The following is a 16,693-nucleotide window of genomic DNA, read 5'->3' as shown; positions in this document are numbered from 1 at the left end:
TCAGCTACATAATGAGTAGGTAGGGAGAGAAAGATATATGTATGTTTCTATCTTCTCTCTAGGAAGAAATAAAGACAACTGACTCACTACAGGAAATATCTGTGGAGTCAAAGCAGGGTTCATAGAGTAGAGGCAAGCAGGGACAGTTAAGGAGACCCACACTAGCTACCTCTACTCCCAATGCCCTTATTGGTCATTAGGATAGTTGGTGCAAAAGATTGATGCACTGGAACTCCATCTCCAACAGTCCTCACCTCTTGCCTGTGGGCTTCTCAGAGGCATCTGGTGGGCCACTATGTGAAACACAATGCTGGACTAGATAGGCCTTGGGCCTGATCCAGAATGGGTGTTATTCTGTTAACCTTTTCAGCCCTAAAGTAGGTCTTCTATTTTTTAAGTGTAATTGTACACAGTATTCCAAATTTGGCCACACCTAGATGAAGAAGGATATTATAATATTTGCAGCTTTAAAAAAAATTTCTTTCCTAATTATAGCTAGCAAGGAATTAATATGCTGCTGTACTTTGGGTTAAAATTTCAATTGAACTAGCCACCAGAACCCAAGATCCCTTTTCCAGAAAGTCATTGCTAGTTCAGAACCTATCAGCATATATGTGAAGTTGGGAATTTTTGCTGCAATACACATCATTTTACACTTATTTACACTGGCCCCCAATTGCTATTTTGTTGCCCATTCACCCAGTTTGGAGAGAGATCTTTCTGGAGTTCTTCACCATTTTGGTTTTCATTACCCTGAACAATCCATCGTCATCTGTAAACTTTGCCATTTCATTGCTCACCCCTAACTATGTAAAGCAGGGGCATAGCAAGCTGGGTGGTAGAACAGGCACAGGCTGCAACCATGTTTTTCTCCTCCCACCCACCACCTGCATTTCTCCTGCCTCCCATGCAGCAGCAGCAGCAGCAGCAGCAGCATTTCTCCCACTTACCACTGTCTTGTTCCTCTCTCCCGCCACCGCCATGGAGGCCAGGCATGCAAGCACTCACTAGCAACACACACTTCCCACCCCCCGTGTCCTCATGGCTGATGCTGGGAAGGAAAGTGTGGCACCTCCCTTTCTTTATTATTTTATTATTTGGGCTGGAGAGATTGAGGTGGCCACTGTACTTTCCTTTCCAGCTGGCACCTGCACATCTACCCTCCATGGTGGGGGAAAGAATGAAGAGTGGGGAGGAGCAAGGTGATAACAAGGAGACAGCATGGAGGGGGGAGAAATGCTGCCACAGCTACAGCCGTGGGGGCGGGGGGAATGCAGGCAATGGAGCAGGGTGGTGTGAGGGAGCACCTTGGAACCCCCCCCAGGCCCCACAGCCCAGGGACGTTCATGCCCCCCTGCTCCGTTGTCCATTCACACTTGCTGTAAAGCACCAATCTCAATACAATTCTTTGTGGGACCCCTTTTTTACTTTCCTCCTTTGTGAAAATTGTCTATTTATTCCTACTTCCTCTTCTTTAACCAGTTGCCAGTCCATAAAAGGACCTTGTTCTCTTATTCCATGGGTACAAAGTTTACTCAGGAGCCTTTGGTGAAGGACTTCATCAAAGGCTTTTTTGAAGTCCAAGTATACTACGTCTTAATATCATTGCAAATTTTTATTTTTGGGTGTCTATGGCAACATGGAGAAAATGGTTGAAACTGCATGGCCACTGAGCACAAATGACTTGCCACATGGAGGCAGTCACCACCTAGAGCAGTTTAAACTGGCCTCCATGCAATTGTTGTGAGCCTTGGATCTCATTAAATGTGCTATTTATTATTATTATTATTAGTAGTAGTAGTAGTAGTAGTAGTAGTAGTAGTATTGTTATATTATACTGCTTTTCAACAAAACATTCCCAAGGAGCATTTTCAGACAGCAGGCTTTACTGCGAGGCTTTACTACAAGTTCGAAGTTGGCTAAAAAAAATGATGCAAAAATTGGATTTGTTTTACCCTGGATATAAATCAAACTACACTCTAATGCTCAATGTAAAACCTAAATCATGTGTGAAGTGCTCCCCAATAGCTCACAGGGATTTCAGGGTAAATCTGGCCGATATATGAATGTGCACCCTCCATTCTGGAGGAGATGTGAACCAAAAGCCCTGTGTGAAAAAGCTCAAGGCAGAAGAAATTAGAAAATGGTTCCCTGTTTTCCCCAAAGGGTTCACAGTCTAAACATAAATACAAGGAAGTTACCAGCCACAGCCACTGGAGTAATGCTATATTGGGTATGTGGACAGTTGCTTTCTCCCTGCTAAATATAAGTGAGCCACCACTTTAAAAGCTGCCTCTAGTCTTTGCTCAATTAGTAGAGGCACTATAATGTTCTGTTGTATAATGTAACCATCTCTTTAGGCTTTTGTATAGCTTGATAATGCTTCATGAACCCTATACGTTAGTCAATGTTCTTAGAATTTGGAAGGCAGGTCACCCTCCTGCTATGGTTGGAGCTAAAAATCCCAGGTTACAAATGTGGTAATTGTTGTATTTAGTTCAGGGCCGCTAGGTGGCACTGTATGGGGTGAAAGGGAAGGTTTGGAAAGGGAAGATTAAAGTTAGTTTCTGTTTCAGCTCAGCATGGTGTCCAGGTTCTTTGTAATCTCAACATGGTGTCAGAGTGGAGAATAACTATTGGGCACTGCAAACTTCATTATGGAAAGAGGGAGAACAGAATCAAATCTCCTAACTCTGCAGAGCAACCAACTACTGCTCCTGTTTCTGTATAAGACAGCTCCAGCCACCTTTCATCCTTCAGCTGAATAGGTTTGGTCTACTTCAAGGGTGAGTGCAATTCAGCTCCTGCTACTCTGTGCTGCAGTCATGACCACCCCACCCTGCTTCCAGGTAACCCCCCTGCAGAATTTGATTTTAAACACCCTGAAGCTTGGTCTCTTTGGATAAATAGATTTCAGAGGTTTGCCCAAACCTCTGGCCTGGATAAACAGCCTGAAGAGCAACAAGTGCATACCCTTTTGTATACTATGTGTCCAGCTGCAGAGAACATAATCATTCCTCGGGGACTCTCAGATGACCAGATGAAACAATTTAACACAGTAAAGGGGCAATGGACAAACATTTCTTACCCTGGTGTAATATTATTTTTGAATGGGCCCGCTTTCATTCAGACAAGCAAGTGCCTGAGGAATCTGTATATGATTTTATCACAGCTCTATATGTCCTGATCCAACACTGTCGATATGGAGCAATGAGTGAAGGACTCAACAGGGATGGGTTGGTGGTAGGGCTTAGAGACAGCCACCTGTCAGACACTACAGAATGACCCAAATCTCACCCTAGAGACAGCCAAAGCTAAGGCCCTCCAGGCTTCCCCCACAAGAGGACAGAGTGCCCTGCTTGTGATACAATATGCAGGAAATGTAGACAAATAGGGCATTATGCTGCAGTATGCCACTCCAAAACTATGCTTGCAACAGTATCACAAGAAGAGGACTTGAGCGACATGGAAATAGCTTTCCTGGGCTCTGTTGACAGAGACACTTCAACAGAGCCACCGTGGACCACCATATTAGTTACTATAGGAGGCCTCCAAATAGAATTTAAAATAGACTTCAGGGCAAATGTAACAGTGATTCCTTTTCTCAAAATATAGGAACTTACAAACACTGACATTCCAAGAACCCAACAAATTATTGAAAGGACCAGGACAGTCTCTGTTAGATGTGAAGGGGAATGTTTACACTACCCTCACACATGGCCAAGACACTATATCCCAAGAGATAATACGTAGTGGATGACCTCTACATGCCTCTCCTGGGTTACCCAGCAATCATGGCCCTAGGCCTGCTGAAGAGGGTAGAGAGTATTACAAATGATCCATCTGCAGACATCAAGAGAAGATTCCCCAAACTGTTCCAGGGTCTAGGCAAACTGGAGGAGTGATTATAAGATTGAATTTAGACAATGCAAAGCCCTTTGCCCTAGCAACACCATACAGAGTTTTTCTGCTCTTATTGCCAAGAGTAAAGGATGAACTGGAACACATGCAAGAGATGGGTGTCATTTCAAGAGTAGACATCCCAGCCGACAGGAGTGCTGATATGATTTTCACAGCCTCTGAGAACAAGGTGAATGTTACAAAGCTTCCCAAAAGAGAGTCTATGACAAATATCATGGAGCTCAATCCCTACCAACACTGAACCTGGGAGATTTAGTATGGATGAAGGACTTCCATTAAAAAAAGGGACAGTACAGAGAAATGCAAAGACTCCTCAATCTTATATGGTTGCAGTCCCAACTGGTATTATTCATTGCAACTAAGCACACCTTGTCTTGGCAGGAGATTCAACAGTGTTTCCAGAAGATATCACTGAAGCACAGCCTGCAGAAAATACTGTCCGGGACATACTTGTAGCAGTGTTCCCTCAATTTTTTTCCGTTCAGTGAGCGCAAATGAGTTTTGTGCTAGGTGGCAGTCTCAAGGCGGTGTGCACACTACCAGTTTACAGCAACAAAACAAACCAAGAAGTTTAAAATGAAACATATTAAAAGTTCAAATTAAAATAATACCCATAAAACTAAAGTAAAGTGTGCCGTCGAGTCGGTGTCAACTCCTGGTGGCCACAGAGCCCTGTGGTTGTCTTTGGTAGAATACAGGAGGGGTTTACCATTGCCTCCTCCCGTGCAGTATGAGATGATGCCTTTCAGCATCTTCCTCTATCGCTGCTGCCCAAAATAGGTGTTTCCCATAGTCTGGGAAACATACCAGCGGAGATTCGAACTGGCAACCTCTGGCTTGCTATTCAAGTCATTTTCCTGCTGCGCCAAATAGCTAAAAAGCTTATCTGAAAAGATGTGTTTTAAGTTGTTTCCTAAAAGCCAACAGGGATGGATATAAAAATAAAAGTATTACGGGGGAGGGAAGTTAGAAAGGGGGCTGCGTGTGGGTAGTTTCCCTATGTGTTGTTAAGATTTTTAAAAATATTATAAATAATTTCTTAGCAAAACTCCTACCTCTGCCTTTTGGGGTTCTTTGAGAGGGTTTTTGAAAAGATCAAGTCAAGAATGTTTCAGAAAGATTCAGCTGCTGCAGTAAATGAATTGCTCAAGTGCTCATATCCCACTAGGTCCTTCCTCCATTCCTAGCCCTCTGCCCAGCTGTTTCCCCCGACTTCCTCTAGAGTCTCTTGCCCCACAGTCTCACAAGGTCAACAGGAGATTGCCTGTGCTTGTGCTTTGTGTTACTTGACAATATAGTCGTGACTCGGTGCCAAGCGTGACTTGTAGCATTGAAGCTGCGTTGACTGACTCTCCCCACTCCACACCTCTGTGACCACAGCACACACATGCTCGGGCTGGCCCCTGCTTCCTGGCAGTATTTATTTATTTTGCTGCCATTCTTAGTAGGGCTGAGGCTCTGTCTCATCTAGAGCGGGGGAAACAGCTCTCTTGCTTACAGGAGGGAGCCATTTCCACCCCTCTGGACATGACAAGAGCCTCAGCTTAAGGCTCCCAGTCAGGTGCTCCCAGTCTGTCCCAGTGCTTGGTCCTAGTACTGTGTTCCCTCTGTTTGCTGCCCTTGGCTGCTGCTCCCCCGGTCTTCTCAGTGCCTGCTGGCTGTCTCATCCACAGCAGCTGCTGCTGCTCCCTGCTGTCGCCTTTCCCCCATCGCCTGTTTGTCGTCACCACCATCACTGCATGGGCTCTTGCTGCAGCAAGATTAGGGGAATAGGCTCAGGTGGCGGTGAACAGATGACAGGGGAAAGGCGATGGGGGGAGCAGCAGCAATCACAGAGGAGGCTGCTGCTCTCCAGGTCTCCCCACTGCCTGCCACCTCCTCCATGGCTGCTGCTCCCCCTGCCACCTTTCCCACTGGGGAAAGGAGGGAAGGGGAGCAGCAGCTATGGAGGAGGCAGCAGGCACTGGAAAGACTGGGGAACAGGCACCAGTTGTGGATTGTCTGGGCAGTCAGGAAAAAAAGTCTTCCAGGTGAGGGCAAGGGTGCAACTGAGTGAGCGGCTATTTGGGATCACTGTGCGCAGGAAGGGCGAGGGGTGAGGGTTTTTTGTGCACGTGCAGCTGCACAACTTAGAGGAAATGGTGAGCCCTAGCTGATGCTTCAGCCCCTTCCCTTATGCGGAGATATCCAGACAGGAAGAGACAACCTTCCGGTTTTCTAATAGCTTATGTAACATCTGGAAACTCACAGCATACTCAGGCTTAGTGGCTAACTGTCTATAGGGCAGGATAATCCCTGACAGGTGTTGGAAGTGAAGGACTCTGCGCTGTTTCATGTCTCAATGACAGAAGGGGACAGACTAGTGAGTCAGAGGGCTAGAGGGGTCAACACATTGGTCATCCCTTCTCTACTGCTCTGACACTATCCCATTGATATGTAGTTTGCTGCTCTCAGGGACTTTCTGCCTGCCTGCCTGCCTTGCCACTCTCTCTTCCTTTTGCCCCTTTCTTCTCCCTTGCAACACATGCGCTCCTCTCTCCCTGCACTATGTGTGCAAAGATGCAGAATCCATCCCTCTGCATCCAGCTAGATAGATAGGAGATCCTATCTCTCCACTTTACTATCTAGAATGGAGTTCACTAATAAAGACTCCTTATATCTATTATATTAATTCTCCTGGGTGTGCCTTGGAATGTGCATCCCAGAGCCCAGCTGATTGGCTGGGTGGCAGGCACCCTGATTGGCTGAGGTGCACCCAGGAGGATTGGTTGCCGGGGCGGCCCGGCCCAGCCATGGAGGCCAGAGGTGTTGGGCCTGGCCTGGCCTGGCCGCGGAGGCAAGGCCCAGGAGGGGGGAAAGAAAGTGGTAGTGGGGAGGAGAGGTGGCTGGGCCCCGAAGCAGAGACTGGGGCAGTAGTGGGGGAGAGGTAACCACAGATGCTCTGTGTGGGGTCGGCTAGTTGATTTGAAACTATGAACTGGCTCCAAGTTTCTTTTACTCTCAGCATACATGCATGCCTAGGCAGACTCCGCTGTGTTGTGCCTCAGTGCACTCTGCTGTAATAGAAGGGTATCTCTTACCAGAGAGAATTCCCAACAACAGGAAGCCGAGATTTCAGGTAGTCTACCCTGGCCTCAAAGGACTTTACAGTATTTTGTATTTTCATTTAAGTGTGTGTGGGGGGGAAATGTAGGTTTTGGATGTTGTCCCACCTTAGAAAGAGGGATGTGGTAATAGTTGTATATAGTTCAGGGCCACCAGGTGGCACTGTGTGGGGAGAAAGGGAAGGTTCGGAAAGGGAAGATCGCTTCTGTTTCAGCTCAACATGGTGTCCAGGTTCTTTGTTATCTCCACAACAGAGATGTCAGAGACGTAAGTATTGGGTGGTATACAAATATATCAGATAAAATAAACAAACAAACATGGATGGCTAAAAAGAAACAGGTTTGCATTTTTAAGAGAATGGTCTGACCAGAGAAAGAGAAGCAATCTGTGTTTTTGGAGTTGGTTGGCGAGGAGCAGCTCTGGAGAGCTGCAAGGATGTGCTGTTGCCTTTGGAGGACTGGTGCTGCCTCAAGACTAGCTCTGTTTGTCTGCCTTGTCACAAGCAAACTGACCTCATAAAGGTGCCCTGAAACTTACTACTGCTCAAAAAATTGGGGAGCACAAAATATGACAGCTGGTTGGTTAATATTTAGCAGATAAGTAAATACTTGCAGCTTTTTGTTTTTCCTCCAACAGGGACTGACATACTGAACAATGTTCTGTGTGTGATTGTCAGGAACCCAAGTCCAGGGAAGTGATTTGTTTTGTATTATTTTTATATCAATTGTTTCACCACGTCTATGGAATTTAATAGGTTATTACTTTCTGTTGTTGCCACCATATCATTATGTTTATTACCCTTGTTTGACTTATGGCCGTAAATAAAATGATTGATTGATTGATGCTTATTACCCTGTGTTTATTAACAACACAGAGCTCTTGTCTGTTTAACCAGGAGTTTTGCCTATGGGCAAGTGCTCTACTGGCTTGTTACAGTCTCTGAACATCAATTAACCAAGAATTTACACAAAACTTGAACCATTTCCCTTGTTCAGAAACTCCACACAGAAACTCTGGCTCTGAGCTCTGTTCTTCTGTCTTACTCCGTCCTCTCCTCCTAACCATCACCAACCGTCTCTAGTCAAATCCTCCTCTCAACATTCCATGTGTGGTTGCTATGGCAACTCTTGCTCATGTTCTCTTTCTCTCTCTTTCCACGAACTTTTCTTCACAGTGGTTAAATGAGATGTGCATGCAATTGAGCAACAACATTCTTGTGCAAACACAGGAATTGTACAAATACAGTTGCATGATGTATGGCTATTGCAAATAATGGCTGCCCATCTCACAACTGTGTTGGCACAAGAAGGTTCTTGCACAACTGTGCATATGTTCTGTTAAAACACACAGAGAACATTGTGCAGTATGTCAGCCAGTGGTTCCCAAATCTATATGGAGAAATATTATAGTCAAGACTCTGGGCTACAAAGAAACAGGAGAGGAATAAAATCAGAATTAAGCAAATGATAGACCCTCTTCCCTAAAGTAATATAATCGTAACCCAATGGCTTTCTTCAGTATATTGTTTGAATAATGGGGTGTAAGAAATGGATGATAAATGATATTGTGTGGCTAATGCACCATTCATTATTATAGCTTTTAATAATATAATTGAAGGCTGATAGGAAGTCACCTTTTATTTATTTTGATTCAACAGCCTCCAAGTGACCTGCTTTAGGTATTGATTTTGAGGCTGCTTTCATTTATTTATCATTGTTTGGATGAAGATCTATCTCTTGTTATTCCTGATACTGTTGCTCATTCCCTTTTCTTCATTCTTTCTTGCATTTTCTCTAAATCATAACAATGCTACTAAGTGTTTCCCATAGGCCTGATGAAGGTTCAAGTATATTAATGTTTTCCAAGGTACAGTTTGCAGGAGACGGTTCTTTTGAGAACTCCCAACAGGAATCAGAATGGGTTTGAAAATCTCTGGCATTTGTCAGGTTCAGCTGCCAACTTAATATCTAAGAAGGTTGGGAGATGAACATTCAGGAAACCACTGTCCTTTATTCATCTGGGGAAACTAAGATAGTCTTCTTTTTTTCCCTTTTGTGCAGTCAATGCAGGTTAACATGCAATTCCATATTTAAAGACCTGTGGGAAGAACTGAGAAAGAAGACTTAGAGTGGGGCTAAGGTGAGTTAGAGCTATGGCTGTAATCTAAATGCTGGCAACAAGTCTAAAATCTAAATGCTTGCAACCAGTAATTGTAGTGCTGGAAATAGGGGTTATTCCAAGCAGCGTAAAGACATAACCTTGGGAGAGGTACAGCAACAGTGGAGGCAGGAGATGGAGATGAATATGAATCATTCTGAACCCCTGAAGCTCTAACATGCAAACACTATTTGGCTCTCTGCTCAGCTTCTCCCTTCCAGGCTCTCCAAACCGATCTGCTTCTTTTCACATGATCAAGTATGGACCTCTGGCTGAGAGAGGACTGAGTCACCTTATACTTTCACATCACCTCCTCCTATCAGGTGGAGGATTACTGTCATCTTACAAGACTCTTTTAACTTCCCCTTCTAGGGTTAACGCACAATCATTAGCTCACCTTTAAAAGTATCAGTTGACCTTCTGAATCATTAGCCAGTGATCTGCCTAACAAAAGTACAGGCCATCCAGCATCCCATGGATCCTGGAGCTCCCGCTCAGCCTAACCCCGTCCCCAAGACCAGCTCTTAGCTGAGATTAAGAGAGCAAGTGCTTAATCTGGCTGCCTAGATTGTGTGTTGGCATGCAGCCCAAGGAGACACAGAGTCAGACACTAGGGATGTGCACGGAACCGTGGTGGGGTGCTTCGAAGGTGGCGGGGGTGCCACTTTATTTATTTATTATTGATTGATTGATTGAATTTATATACCGCCTAGTATAAAAATCTCTAGGCGGTTTACAAAATTAAAACACAATATAACACATTTAAAATTCATAAAAAGATAAAAATTATAGATAAAAACACATTAAAATTTAAAAATACAATCTCAGTTGAAGGCCTGAGGAACAGGTGCATCTTCAGGGTCCTCCTAAAAGCAAACAGAGAAGGAGATGCTCTTATTCCAGCAGGAAGCACGTTTCAAAGCCCTGGGGCAGCCACAGAAAAGGCCCAGTTCCAAGTTGCCACCAAACGAGATTGCGGCACCCGTAGTCGGGCCTCTCCAGATGATCTTAATAGGTGACAAGGTTCATGACAGAGAAGGTGCTCTCTTAAATACCCTGGACCTAAGCCGTTAAGGGCCTTATAGGTGATAACTAGCACTTTGTATTTATTTCAGAAACCTATTGGCAGCCAGTACAGTTCTTTTAGAATTGGTGTTATACAGTCCCTTCGGGTAAACCCAGAGACCAGTCTGGCTGACGCATTCTGTACCAATTGTAGTTTCCGAACTACATACAAAGGCAGCCCCACGTAGAGTGCATTACAGTAGTCACGCCTAGAGGTTACCAGCATATGTACTACTGTAATGGAAGTATCCGGCGTATCAGCCGAAGCTGATAAAAAGCACTCCTGGCCACAGCCTCAACCTGAGAGACCAGGGAGAGTTTGGGATCCAGGAGCACTCCCAGAGTACGAACGTGGTCTTTTAGGGGGAGTGTAACCCCATCCAGAACAGGCAGATCTAAGCCATCTCTTGGATCCCGACCCCCTACATACAGTACCTCCATCTTGCTTGGATTTAACTTCAGTGTTATCCCTCATCCAGCTCAATATCACCTCCAGGCAGGCACTTAGGGGAGTCATGCCATTTCCTGATGAAGTTGGTATGGCGAAATAGATCTGGGTGTCATCAGCATATTGATAGCATCCCAGACCAAACTTCCTGACCATCTCTCCCAGCGGTTTCATGTAGAAGTTAAAAAGCATTGGAGACAGTATGGAGCCTTGTGGAACCCCACGCTTCAGCTCTCACTTTTCAGAGCAATAGTCTCCAAGCAACACCATCTGGAATTTGCCAGAGAGGTAGGAGCTGTAAAACAGTGCCACCCAATCCCACCTCCCTAAAGCGACCCAGCAGGATACCATGGTCAATGGTATCGAAAGCTACTGAGAGATCCAAAAGGATCAGCAGAGTCACACTCCCTCTGTTGATCGCCAATTGGAGATCATCCATCAGGCCTACCAAGGCAGTCTCAACCCCATAGCCCACCTGACAACCAGTCTTTAAGAGTGGGGGAGGGTGCACTTACCCCTCCTGCCCCCTCCCCCCGCCGGCATCCTTCAATAAGATAGCTGATCAGGGCGGCAGCATTCCTCCCTGCCACCCCGTTGGCCAGAAGTCCCCGATGTTCCAGCAAGCGTAGGTACTTCAGGGACTTCTGTCCATATCCAGCCAACCGGGGCAACGGGGCGGCAGGGAGGTACACTGCCACCCCGATCAACTGTTTTACTGAAGGATGCCAGTGAGGGGGAAGTGGTGAGAAGGTTAAGTGCACCCTCCCCTGCTCTTAAAATGGTGCCCCTGCTGCCTTTGAACCAGCGGAATCGCCAGTTCTTGAACCAGTTCTGTGCACATCCCTAACAGGCAACTAGAATGCCCATCTGATGGGGGAATCCTGTCAATGCACAGCACTCATGGCATGGTGCATTGTAGGATATCTGGAGGCTGGGACGAGGCATCCTGCCTCTGAAGCGCCGCACTGTGGAGGGGGAAGCAGTCTCCCCCTCCCACCCATGTGATTGGCCCCAGTGAGGTCATTCACACAATCAGAAAGCGTGTTCTACTCAGGTTTGAATAGTTGTTTGTGTGAATGTCCTCCTGCTAACTGGGCAAAGAGGCACCTTTTACTGTGGTGATTCTCTTTATTTAGCAGGGGGAGAGTAACTGGCCCTATCCACCCCCAGCACAGTACTTCCAGTGACTGTAGCTGGGGTCTATCTAATGTTTCTTTTTAGAATGTGAGCCCTTTGGGGACAGGGAGCCATCTTATTTGTTTGTTATTTCTCTTTGTAAACTGCCCTGAGCCATTTTTGGAAGGGCGGTATAGAAATCGAATTATTTATTATTATTATTATTATTATTATTATTATTATTATTATTTATTTAAATGTATTGCTTACCTTTCATCCAAGGTGCTCAGAAATATAGAAGTACAATAATAAAAACCACACAAAACACTATAAAAACTAACAATTATTACCATGAATATTTATATACTGCTGATCAACAATTATACACTATTTCTTATGGATAGAGTTATGGATGGAGAACCAGAGTGCCTGTGGGCAAGTGGCAGGAACTGGCAGGTATGGCCAAAACCTTTCCCAATTGTCCCCATTTTAGTAAACAGAATGTTCATGCTCAGATTAGTTTAACAGACAAGCAAGTGGGTGGGGCTAATGGAACTCGAGGAGGAGAGGAGGATTTGAGAGGAAAGAGTGAGAAAATTATCAGCTTGAATAATATTTTATTTATTTATTTATTTATTTAATATATTTGCATACCACCCCAAATGCAAATCTCTGAGCGGTTTACAACAAAACAATAAAAACAACACGTAACAAGGTTAAAACATTACAACAATTTAAAACTTAAAACAACGTTAAAACTCCCTGAATATTTCCTCAAGACAATCACAAGTCCTTCAGATTCTGAGGTGGAAATATAGGTTGATTCTGTCGAATATATAGTATCCACAAAAGAGAATGCTGAAAACACTGTAGCTCCTCCATTAGTCAGAAAATCCTGTTCTGTTTCTGAAGGGGAAATAGTTTAACAAGTTAATCTCTATCTTGGTTTTATGAAGTACTGCTCTCCCAGATGCTGGCAGGGAGGTTTTGAGGGATTTTCCTCAGAACTCCACAACTTTATGGGATCGCTTATTATTTATTATTTTATTTAAAACATTTATACCCCACTCCTCCAGTACATTACTGCTCGGGGCAGCTCACAACATTTATAAAACAGTTCTGTTTATAGGGGCGGCTCACAGCATTTATAAAATGATCTGGAGGTTCAGATAGCCACAATAAGTATAATACCTAACAAAAGAAACATGCCTTAGCCTGTTGGAGATGGAGTTCCAGTGCATTGACCTTTTGCACCAACTATCCTAATGACCACTAGGGGCATTGGGAGTAGTAGAGGTAGCTAGTGAGGGTCTCCTTTACCTGTCCCTGCTCTCCTCTGCTCTATGACCCCTGCTTTGACTCCTTAGGTACTTCCTTTAATGAGTCAGTCCTCTTCCTTTTCTCCTAGAGAGAAGTTGGAAACAGCTCTCTCTCTCTCCCTACCTATTCATTATGTAGCTGATAGATAGGATAGGTCTTCCCTATCTCAAATATACTTCACCAATAAATCAATTTAGTTTAGACTCTGCAGTGATCTCCATGCATGTTCCTTAAATAGTTGCAACAACTAAACTCTGCACTCTGTAACTGGAGTGGTAGCTTCCTCAGTGCTTTGCTAAATAATCACATACCCCCAACATAGCCCACTCTGCAGCAATTACATGAATCTGAAGAGCCCTGCTTCTCAACATTATCTCTTGAAGCTTTAGGGCTGAATGAAAAGGAGGAAGGACTGAGCAACAATGCCCCTACCACAAGAAAACAGTTGGGGGGGGAGAAGAGTTGTATATAAAGTAAGACTCTATTTAGCAACAAAGGCAGGAGTATATGCTGCCCTAACTTGCATTTTCACCATGCTCAGGTAGCACTTGCACACCATGGATATACTGCTACTTTTTATTGTGGGTCCACAGTAAAAGTTATACAAATGTGGAAACAGCAACCTGCTTCTACAGGTGGGTTTCCTCCTCCTTCCTGCTAGAAGTGGACAGGATGGCTGTGACAGCTTCTCTTCTAAGCCACTGCTAATGCCACCATATCCTTTCATTTCACTCATAGGAAGGGTGGAGGATTCATTGTAACTGAGCAGCTCAAGGCCCTTGGTAGCACTTGTTCCTCTTCCTTCCTTCCTCCCCCATTAGCCAATAGGCTTCCTTTCAGACACCCCTACATCATCATAAGATCCCCTAGGAGGAAGCCCATTGCATATTGGAAAGAGGAAACGGCAGGAGAGGCATGGGTTCCACAACCAAGAGGAAACCCATGCTGTTGCTGTCTTCTCCTGGTACTGTCTGTATGGACTCCAGGCATCAGCCATGGGCCCTTTGACAGCCCTGGGCCCCAAGCCAATGCCTGACCTGGTTGGTCCCTGAAGTCATTCATTCAAATTTCAGTTATTACAAAAAGGTTAAACTACGCATAATACAGCAAGGATCAGGACCATAGTGGGGTGAGGGTTGAGTGACTTCCAAAGTATTTCTCCCACACCAGAATCCTGTTGAAAATCAGTACCCAAACTGCTTGTCTCAGCAGGAAAGTTGCTATTGGTGCCTTCTGGGGCAAATACAGCTCAGAAGGGAGGCTTTTTTTTAAAAAAAAAAAGTATGGGTTAAAAAACCTTCCCCCATGCAACAGTCCTGTTCTGGATAGGGCTCCCCCGCCCTCAGTGGTATTTAAAAAAAGAAAGACACAATTAATCTTATTTATTTATTTAAGCCTTATTTATATTTAAGTCAAAAAAGTTACTTACTAATTTTTGAAAAGGTGATCTTGGAGAAGTCTTCCAAAGTTGGAAATTAGTAAAGAATTTGATATGGGTAATAATGACATAAAGAAGAAGGAGAATTATGCAGACTGTAATCTGTGTGAGAAATGGCAGGGTGTTTTCTAAATACTGAAATAGATACTAAAACTTAGAATTAGTCTATATTTTCAAACTATAGGAAAGCTGGGAATAAAATCTTCCCAGCTTTTCTTTTTGCAGTTGAATTCTCTCACCTGTTGGGCAAACACAAGGCCCATAAATAGAACACTGTATCCATGGCAATGGAGAGATAATGACAAACTGATGACAAATTACTTTGCATTTTATTTATTACACACACACATACACACACACACACACACACACAATGGGAAGTATTCTAAGAAATTTTCCCATTCAAAGAAGTTCCATTCATGCAAAGGGGAGGAGCTTGGATGGATGAGCTGTGTCCCACATATTAGATTAGAAACAGAAATGGGGGCAAACTACTTGTCTGAGGCGGTGCTTGCCCCACATTCTGCAGCCCCACTGCCTTGTTGCGCCTGAAAATCAGTTCCTCAGGGCCTCCAACCTCCCTTCGTGCATCATCAACAACAAAAATATTTATATACCACTTTTCAACAAACAGTTCCAAAGCAATTTACATAGAGAAATAATAAATAAGTAAGATGAATCCCTGACCCCAAAGGGCTCACAATCTAAAACCCCACCACCACATATGATAGACACCAGCAACAGTCACTGGAGGTACTATGCTGGGGGTAGATAGGGCCAGTTGCTCCCCCTGCTAAATAAGGAGAATCACCATGTTTAAAAGGTGCTTCTTCTACATGCTGAAGAAGTTCTTAGGATACAACTCTATATACATGTATATCATGCCTTAAAAGGGTCAAAACAGTTCAAATACATTATTTTCATAATCAATACAATCACTCCACTAGAGAGTTCAGTATTATTATTCCCATACTGCAGATGGGAGAGGGGGCACTGAGGCTGAGAGTGGCTTGCCAAAAGCTACCTATTGAATTCATGGCTGAGGGAAGATTTAAGTACACCACGATGCCAAAGTAGCCCTGTGCATTTATAATAGCAGAAGTAGCTTGGAAATTAGAGTGCAATTAGAACCTAATCCAAAATGTACAAAATGTTTCTGTGTGTAACAATATGAACACTAATGAACGAAACATTGTGCCTCCTTCGAGAACCAAACTAGACAATACGTGGGAGTTGCATAATTAGCCTCCAACGTTTTTCTGAAACTATATTGCAGTGTTTAAGACTGACAGTTTCTTAACCCTTTTTCCTCCCACTGTTTGTTTTCTCAAAATTGCCCTCCCTGAAGTGTTTTTCTCGCAGCGGAGGAAAGTATAGACCCCGTCTTTCTTCCTGCAGATGAGAAAGCAGCTGGGGGAGGGGTATACATTCTGAGCAAGAAAATAGAAAGAAGGAAAAGGGTTAAGCAGTTTGTCCTTTGCCACTTTTCCATTCCCAGTCACAGCCTCAGATTCTCTTTCTTTCTTTCTTTCTTTCTTTCTTTCTTTCTTTCTTTCTTTCTTTCTTTCTTTCTTTCTTTCTTTCTTGGGTTTGGGAGCTTTGTGTGCTCCCAGTTTTCAGTTGTGTGGAAGCAAGGTGAGAGGAAAACCTGGGTAAAAATGATTGTGTGGAAGCAGGGGCGGAGCTATCATTGGGTGAACGGGTTCAAAGAACCCGAGCCATGCCCAATCAGGAGCCGCCATTCCCGGCTCTGACACACTCCCTGCGTCTGACGTCAGACACGGGGGCGGTAGTTTAGCTCCCGAGTGGGGGCCGCGTGGCCCCTTCAGGAGCTAAACAAAGGCTGGCGCTGTGTTCGCAGCACCAACCAGGAGAGACGCTTCCCTGCAAAGGCAGGGAAGAGTTGCTCCTAGCTGGCGCTGAGAACGCAGCACCAGCCTAACCAGCTCCTGAAGGGGCTGTGTGGCCCCTTCAGGAGCTAAGACTGGTGCTGCGTTCACAACGCAGCCCAGAAGCGGCTCTTCCCTGCAGGGAAGAGCTGCTCCTGGGCTGTGCTGCGAACGCAGCACCAGCCTTCGTCTAACTGCCGAAGGGGCCGCACGGCCCCTTCAGCAGTTAAGCTG

The 16,693-nt window shown here is 44.7% G+C and overlaps 2 long non-coding RNA genes across 2 annotated transcripts in view; one reads left to right on the top strand and one right to left on the bottom strand.

The window, feature by feature from the left end:
• The window catches only part of LOC128323403 (uncharacterized), a 43,910-nt gene that overhangs the window by 11,573 nt on the left and 15,644 nt on the right, over positions 1-16,693 (top strand). The window contains exon 2 of the long non-coding RNA XR_008306250.1: positions 2,577-2,786. This is a non-coding gene — a long non-coding RNA (uncharacterized LOC128323403). The remainder of the gene's footprint in view (positions 1-2,576; positions 2,787-16,693) is intronic.
• LOC128323404 (uncharacterized) lies at positions 12,423-16,311 on the bottom strand. Its single transcript, XR_008306251.1, has 2 exons — positions 14,562-16,311; positions 12,423-12,718 (listed from the first exon to the last, which is right to left on the bottom strand). It is a non-coding gene; the product is annotated as an uncharacterized LOC128323404 (long non-coding RNA).

The sequence above is a fragment of the Hemicordylus capensis genome, chromosome 4, assembly GCF_027244095.1.
Source record: "Hemicordylus capensis ecotype Gifberg chromosome 4, rHemCap1.1.pri, whole genome shotgun sequence".
NCBI classification, from domain to species: Eukaryota; Metazoa; Chordata; class Lepidosauria; order Squamata; family Cordylidae; genus Hemicordylus; species Hemicordylus capensis.
The sequence above is the reverse complement of the archived record's forward strand: the minus strand, read 5'-3'. Positions and strand labels throughout refer to the sequence as shown.